Source organism: Coenobita brevimanus, chromosome 59 (genome assembly GCF_032717465.1).
Source record: "Coenobita brevimanus isolate Jiangsu-jjx chromosome 59, ASM3271746v2, whole genome shotgun sequence".
Classification (NCBI taxonomy): Eukaryota; Metazoa; Arthropoda; class Malacostraca; order Decapoda; family Coenobitidae; genus Coenobita; species Coenobita brevimanus.
In genome coordinates this window covers 9,334,952-9,343,375 of record NC_137012.1, presented here as the reverse complement: position 1 = coordinate 9,343,375, position 8,424 = coordinate 9,334,952, and the positions used below count along the sequence as shown (strand labels likewise).

The following is an 8,424-nucleotide window of genomic DNA, read 5'->3' as shown; positions in this document are numbered from 1 at the left end:
TCCTGCTTCCTATGATCTCCAGTCTTTCAAACGCAGTATGTCCAGCCATCTCGAAATGAATGGATCTTGAATTTGGCTCTCTCTTGTATTTTGTTTTTCTCTTGGAAGGAACAGTTTTGCGGGCTCATGGCCTTTGGTTCCTTCTTCTTCACATAAAAAAAAAAAAACGGTACTTTTTGTAACTACCATATGTCTCGTATGTACTCTCAGGTATTACGTATTTTAGAACTGGGTGGATATATAGTGCTAGGTAAGCGGATCATGTATTTGAGTGAGAAGATATATGTTTCAGTGATTACTGAGAGCTCGACTATGGCTGATGCTCTCACTGAGGACGGTGTTCATTACGTTTCTCCCAAATGTTGCAGAGCTAACGTTGTGAGTCTTTATTTGTTCCTTTACCATGTTGTTTCAATATGTTATTTGGGCTATTGCATAATGATAATACTATTAATAGGTAATTTCTTCAGTGAACTATAGAATTACATTGTATACCTACGATCAGAATTCTAGGGTTTAAAGGTGGAACGATTTGGTACAATTCATACTATCACAGAAGAGGACTGATCTGGAAGTCAAATACTGTCACGTATATAATTTATTTTTTTTCGTTACATTGTTCGCGTTTGTACTATTTCTTGCATTCTGATACAAATGACGTCTTTCAGGTCGAAACTTGTATGAATAAACTTGTTTGCGGCAAGCCACATCTTTCATTTGGGGGACTCCAGAAACATATATATATATATATATATATATATATATATATATATATATATATATATATATATATATATATATATATATATATATATATATATATATATTTATATATATATATATATATATATATATATATATATATATATATATATATATTAATCCCGGGGTGCGTATCAAGTTCTCCCGTATCTGGGATAAATTGTGATGCATGACATGCCATCATGAATCTTTAAACAACCCTGTGACAAAAGTGTTCTCGTTTAGTTTGTCTATGAATATAATAAAAGGACATTGTTATCATTAGATTATACTGTACGTTTAACCCCTGATTTAGTGAAGAAAAAAAAAAACTGTTACAGGTAAACCGGTCTCACTTAGTGTCTCTCTTCCCTTCAGTCCTTTTGCTCCCGTCCACTCCACAGAACTTTGATTTCCACTTTACACCATACCTTCATTCTACTCCACACCCCCTTCATTTCCATGCCTCATCCATTCCACTTCATACCCTCCCTTCCATACCCTTATATATCCATCTGTTCCATACTGTTGTCCTTATCTATGGTTCTTGTTCACAGTATCTCTTTCCTTTCAATACATTTTCATCCAAATCCCTCCCATACCCTTCCAGGTTTGCTGTGCTCTTTCAGTCTTCTTCCATACCTCCCTCTTATCAAATCCACCCCCAACCCTTTCATACTTAACCAAACATTTTCATTCTATTCCAGTCACCTGCAATACTCACCTGTATTTGCCGTCTATACTTTTATCATGCCCTTCCATGTCCATGTCTTACCTTCCTCCCAGAGCACTAATGTACGTTCATTGATATTCTCTTCCATTTCACTCTCTTCTCCTACGATCCCTCCCTCTTCTCTCTCTCTCTCTTTCTCTCTCTCTCTCTCTCTCTCTCTCTCTCTCTCTCTCTCTCTCTCTCTCTCTCCCTATTCATCGGCCTGTAACGATCTAAAATATTTTTCTCTCTCCTCACTTCTCTTCTTCGACACCTATATTTATTCTCCTATTCTTCCCACTCTTTTAAAGCCATTCAGTCTTTCTTTTTCTATTATCTTCTCCCATACCTGTCTCATTCTTCATCCATCCAGTACCTCAAGTCGGATATCCATACAAAGTCTCTCCTCCTTCATTCTCCTTCCTTCCATACCCCCGCATACCTGCCTTTCCCATAATGCCCACGAGGCCATTGTTGACTTAGGGGAGGGGGTACTTAGATGGGTGTGGCAGCGGCTGAGAGGGGCAGGCGAAGGAATGTTGACGTGGGGGAGGAATTTAAGCCAAGGGAATTAATGGCATGGAATGAGGAAAGACAGCTGAGCTGGTAGAAATGAAGTGCTTTGTCGAAATATATATATATATATATATCCATCCATCCATTGCCAGACGCCATGTATCCCAAATGGGGTGGCCAAGGGCTTAGAGTTAATTGTTTTACAGGGAGGGGCACTAATCCTCCACCAACCCCACTTGACACGTAGGGATGCCAACAGCATCTGGTGTTCCCAGGCGGTCACCCATCCAAGTACTAACCAGACCCAACGTTGCTTAACTTCGCTGATCGGATGGGAAGCGGTGTACTCAACATGGCATGGCCAATATATATATATATATATATATATATATATATATATATATATATATATATATATATATATGATAAGTTTTTAATGCTCTAGACGAAAATCGAACCCCGGACTCCTAGGTATGAGCCAGGCACCGTGTCATAAAAGTGTGAAAAAAAAAAAAAAAGTCTAAATCTTACCAAAAACCAGGTAAATCCTTTCTGGGAGGATGTTTTTCAACCCAAACCCAGATGATGACACATTTCAGTCATCTGGATTTTAGCTTAGCCCCACGCCACTGGGAAAATGACGTAGCAGTTTAGTCTATCCAAGCAAGTACAAGCGCCCTCCTATATGCTGGAGAAACAAATTGTACGTGCGTACATGTGTGGAGAGAGAGAGAGAGAGAGAGAGAGAGAGAGAGAGAGAGAGAGAGGAGAGGAAGAATGACAGTTCAGGTCCAACTCTTACTAATTTTTTATGAATGGATGATATCTGTAATCTGGATTTTGGATTTTTTTTATTATGTTTTATCTTGCTCTGTTCATCGTCTGTAAAAATAAATTAAAATGTCAGGTTGTTGGGTGGACAGAAAGGTTTGACAGATAAGTGAATGGAGAGATAGCAGGGAAGAGAGACAAGCTCACAGAATGGAAGGCAGAGAGAGAGGAAGACATGGAGGTAAATGTATAGAATTAGGTAGCTAGGATGGTTGGTTGGTTGGTTGGTTGGTTGGTAAGTAGTTGGAGAAGGAATGCAGTACCAGGAGACGTGACACTTGCACAGGTGTAGAGTACTATGAAGAGGCTGAAAAATGGAAAGCAGCAAGAGTTGATGGGGTGTATGCAAAAATGATTAAGTGCAGCGGAGGGAGTGGAATGAAATGCTTGTTGGAGATATGTAAGAAGGCATGGATGAGTGAAACTGTGCCAGCGGAGTGGAAAAAGGCTGAGATTGTACCCCTGTACAAAAGTAAAGATGAGCGAAGTGAATGCAAGAATTATCGTGGCATTAGGTTATTGAGTGTGGTAGGGATGGTATATGGAAGAATTGTTATAAAGTAAGAGAGATATTAGAAGTCCTAGTGAGTGATGAACAGGGTGACTTTAGGAGTGGCAGAGGATGTGTGGATCAAATATTTGCAGTGAGAAGATAGCAGAGAAGGCTTGTGAGAAGGACCATAAGGTGTTTATGGCATTCACGGATCTGGAAAAAGCATACGACAAACTGGGCAGAGAAGGATCGTGGAAAGTTTTGCGCATGTACGATGTAGATGGTAAGCTGCTAGATGCCGTCAAGAGTTTTTATGATGGTAGTGAAGCATGTGTAAGGGTTAATGGGCATCTGAGTGAATAGTTCACAATCGATGTGGGGGTGCGACAAGGTTGTGTAATGTCCCCATGAGAGAAGTAAAAACACGAGTAATGGAGATGGGGATGGCGTTGGTAATGAATGGTGATGGATGGAATATCTCAAAATTTGTTGTATGCTGATGATGCAGTACTACTTGCAAATACAGGACAAGAACTTAGCAGGCTAGTGCAGAATTTTGCTGATGTCTGTGAGCGTCGTGCCTTGAGAGTTTAATGTAGAAAAGAGTAATGTGATGGTTATTGAGAGAGAAGATGACTCCTAGTGCGATGTTACAGTGAACAGAGAGAGACTGGAGCTGGTGAGAGAGTTCAAATTCCTTGAAACAATGATAAAAATGAGAGGAAAATGTGCAAAAGAATTGGAAAGTAGAGTGACACAAGGAAGAAAAGTAGGTCGTGCAATGAAGGCCTTGATAAGAAACAGAAGCTTGAGTGTTACAGTTGCACGAAGCTTACATAAAGGGGTGTTAGTGCCAACTTTAACATATGGATGTGAGACTATGGTGTGGCATGAAAATGAAAAGTCAAGAGTAAGAGCAGTGGAGATGGGACTGCTGAGGAATGTATGTGGAGTACAGAGGGTGGATAGGATATGAAATAATGTGATTCGTGAAAGATGTGGAATGTGGAAGTCTGTGAACACTAAAATCGAAGTGAGTGTACTGAGATCGTATGGTCATGTGGAGAGAATGGATAAAAATAGAATGGTGAAATAGGTACATCTGAGCGAATTTGACAGAGGGAGGAGGCGAGTTAGGCCAAGGAGAAGGTGGAGAGATATGGTGGATGAGTGTGTGAGGAAGAGAGGTTTGGAAGTCGGTGAGGCTAGGGCTGGATGAATGTTGTGATGGGAAGTGGATGATCAGGGATTTGGCACCCCTTTTGACAGCTTCCAGACTGACTCTGTCGGATACGTTTATGTGAAGCTACAGAACGTGATGAATGTTTTTGGCGCATCCGATAGAGCCAGGATTCTGGGGGCTTGAATGATGAGTGAATGGAATCGTGGCCCCTTGGATTGGGCAAATTTGGGCTGTCTGGACATTGCAACTCCTCAACCGGCCCTAGGGTGGGATATATATATATATATATATATATATATATATATATATATATATATATATATATATATATATATATATATATATATATATATATATATATATATATATATATATATATATATATATATTTACTTATGGATTAGTACACGAGAATATACAGAGAGAGAGAGAGAGAGAGAGAGAGAGAGAGAGAGATTACAGGATAAGAGTATTTTCTTGTATTACACATCATGATATTGTTGGGTATTTATCATTAAAAAAATATGATCCGTCGTATGAGCAACTTTATTAGGCAGGTCTGACGTGCAGGTGAATCCAAACATCAGGTAACCTAACCTTTTGTTTCCAAACCTCCTCTACCACACACAAACCAGCGCCAGTTACATGCCCCTTACACAGCCACCCATCACAGCGGTCAGAGGCCAGATAAAGTAACGTTATGAAAGGAAAAAAAAGGCAAAAATCAGACTAGAACAGGTTCATCATATTTGAGTAAAATAACTTAATAGTTACCAGGATTAATGTTAGAGAGCTGTGTAAGGTAATTAAGGTGGGCTAAGTTTGGTAATGTTAGGTAAAGTAAGGTTAGCTTAGATTAGACAGGATTATGTAAAAATGGGTAGCTGTTGGTTATATTGCGTTTGGTCAGGCTAAACTGGGTTCAACAGGACTAGCCTAGGTTATATTTGGTTAGGTTAGACAGGGTAGGACAGGTTACTTTAGGCTTGGTTAATATAATCTCAACACATAAACTTGCATAACTTCCCGGCTATGGAGTCACCCGGTAACAATGCTTCCCGTGTTTATGTGGACACTCTTTTAGTACCAGTAATATCAATACCAATAAAAATCTCGCCCGAAACTACCCACACATGTCCAATATAAATGTCCCTTTAGTCAATCACCCATTGGTTTGTTAGTACCTCTTTCTCATAAGCATCTTTTATTTGTTTCTCAGGTCCATTCTTTTCAACTCTATATGTCCGCTTTTCATTCTGTTTCATTCGTTCCTTATATTAATCTCTCACTTTCTCTTCCCTTTCTTTGACCCATCTCTGTTCAGTGTAGATGTATAACTTCTCATTTCCATTTCCTAATACATTCTTATCTCATTACCACCTCTCTTTCATCCATCCTTTTTTTAGTTTCCTCATAGTCTCTTCTCATAACTCTGCCAATCAATCCCTTAAAAACATTACATCTTCACCCTTCAATTCTCTTTCTCCTTCATCGATTAATTTTCTGTTCTACTATAATCCCATCTTCATTTTTTGTTTCCTTTCTTCCATTAACGCTTCCCATTCACCTTCACCACCGCGTTCTCTCATACTTTTCCTCCCCTTTCCTCCTCTCCTATCTCTCCTTCCTCCTCTCTGTCCCCTGTGAGTACTTGCTCGACATACCCCACGCTTGTGTCCTCTCCGCTCCCTCCCTCTCTTCATTGTCCTTCATTCTCTCGTGTTTCTCCATATCCCTCTTTTTTCTTTCTTTGTCATTTCTTCCTCCCTCGCCCATTTTCATTCTTCCCTCTGCGTGTGTGTGTGTGTGTGTGTGTGTGTGTGTGTGTGTGTGTGTGTGTGTGTGTGTGTGTGTGTGTGTGTGTGTGTGTGTGTGTAAATTACTCCCTGCCGGTGTGGATATAAAGAGAGATGGTGGCAGAAACGTGCGTGGTATATTTAGAGGAAAGAATTACACAAAAAATGTTATGGAGGTAAGTGCATGTGGTAAAGCGAGTAGGGCGCTAATGGAGGCCTGATATGCAGAATGAGGAACGTGGCGGCACCTGGCAATACGAGGGAAGAAAAACTCCTCTGTTTTTATGAGCAGTTACGGGAATAGATGGGGAGTATATTGGCAGAGACGGATGCACTGAGAGGAGGCAGATGTATTAAGATGAACATGTGTGGAGCTATTTTGTGTGGTCGCATCTGAGGTACATAAAGCGAGAAGGAAAATATCTATGGATAAATAGATAGATAGATGGGTATATAGATAGATACATAGAAAGATAGACAGATATAGATATAGATATATGTAGACAGATAGACTGACAGATAGACAGTTAGATAGATAGATAAATGTATACATAAACTGCTAGATAGATAAATAAATTAGCAGGTCAGTGTAATGAAGGAAAGTGAAGCAATAAAAACAGTCCTTAACTCATCCACTCATGTGTCTTCTGGCTTAACCTATCGCCTGTAAAGCGCCTTTGTTTCTCGCAGCTGAATGAAAATGGCATGACATTTAGGTAGGATGTCCTACGTAACTGATGCTACAGTGAGACCTTGTTTCTTTTTTTTCATCCATCCATCCATTATCCAATCCTACATTGCCCCATGAGGAGCGTAGGAGCCCGAGGCTAGGCAGTTGGTCCCGACATTTCAGATCAGTGACCAGCCTCACTCATCCCTGAGTGACATTATATGAGCAATCAACCCCAACCATCCCTTGGATATAAACCTTCACCGGCTCAATCTGACTGGAGCGCAATAATTACCTACTAAACCACCTGGCGCCAAAATTTGGTTATATGGTTACCACCCAGCGTAGTAAATGGTTTCCTGGTGTAATGAAACCATTTTTGCTTGTCACTCAGTGTAGAGTCACCCACAGACGGAAGGAAGAGGAAAGAAGGAAGGAAAGAAAGACAAGAGGGAGTGTAAAGTTACCCGTAGGCAGAAGGACAGGGAAAGGAAGAAGGAAAGGAAGACAGAATAGGATTGAAGGAAAGAAGGATAGAGGAGAGGAAAGGGCAGAGAGCAGCACTACATCGAGTGAGTGGATAGTGATCGCCCCCATCCTTGGAGAAATGCACCGTAAATGGACTACGTCGCTAATGTTGCTGTGGGCGGTCTGTTTCCATCTTATGGAACTGGGTCATGCCTACAGTTTGAACAGTTGGCAGTGGTGACATCAGACTTAGTAAGCCTTAGTACTGAGATAATAATGACTCTCCTTATTTGCTAGTCAAATCGATTTTCATTCTAACAACAACTGACCGTCAACTGAGCTGAATGGGGTTAAATGTTGCACAGTATTCGTTCTAAATTTCTCTTGATAGTTTTATTTGGATGACATGGAGAGTATGGTAAAGGCATTCTTAATACATGATATTGGGTAATGCTGGGCAACAGGGACTGGATGACAGCTCGTCTGGTGGTTAAACCGCCTAAGCTGGTCACGCCGAGGCCATGACGTGGTTGCTGGCATTACCAAAGGTCACTCAATATTTAGACGCCATTTATTGCTGCTGACAGTATTATAAGTATCACGGTCAATTTCATACACAGGAGAGCCAACAGTAGAGTGAGCCGCGTGGTGTGCTGACCCCACTCACACCATACAACCAGGGCCTGATTACCAGGTATAGGCAAATTGGGCAACTGCCGACCAGGCCACGGCCTGTCACAGGCCATCCAGACTTCCAGAGTGGAATAAATATACGCTTTGGGCATCCAAATAAGTGCCATCATCCATCAGGCCATCAAAAAAGGCCATTACAGTCCATGCCAACAGTTCATTGGAAATAAAGGAAAGAAGAGATCCATATGTTGCAGGCCAACAGTCTGGATTGCCTACCAAGCCACAGCAGGGTTAATCCGGCACTGCATACAACCAATCCCCTCCACCCCTTGCCTCAGCCACTTATCGCCACTCACTCCAGCAAGAGACCCGTCACCACCT

At 41.0% G+C, this 8,424-nt stretch overlaps 1 non-coding gene across 1 annotated transcript; it reads right to left on the bottom strand.

Annotated features, from left to right (window-relative positions):
* Positions 1 to 2,219: 2,219 nt before the first annotated feature.
* On the bottom strand, positions 2,220 to 2,338 carry LOC145402979 (5S ribosomal RNA). Its single transcript, XR_013897914.1, has one exon. It is a non-coding gene; the product is annotated as a 5S ribosomal RNA (ribosomal RNA).
* Between the last annotated feature and the right edge of the window lie 6,086 nt (positions 2,339 to 8,424).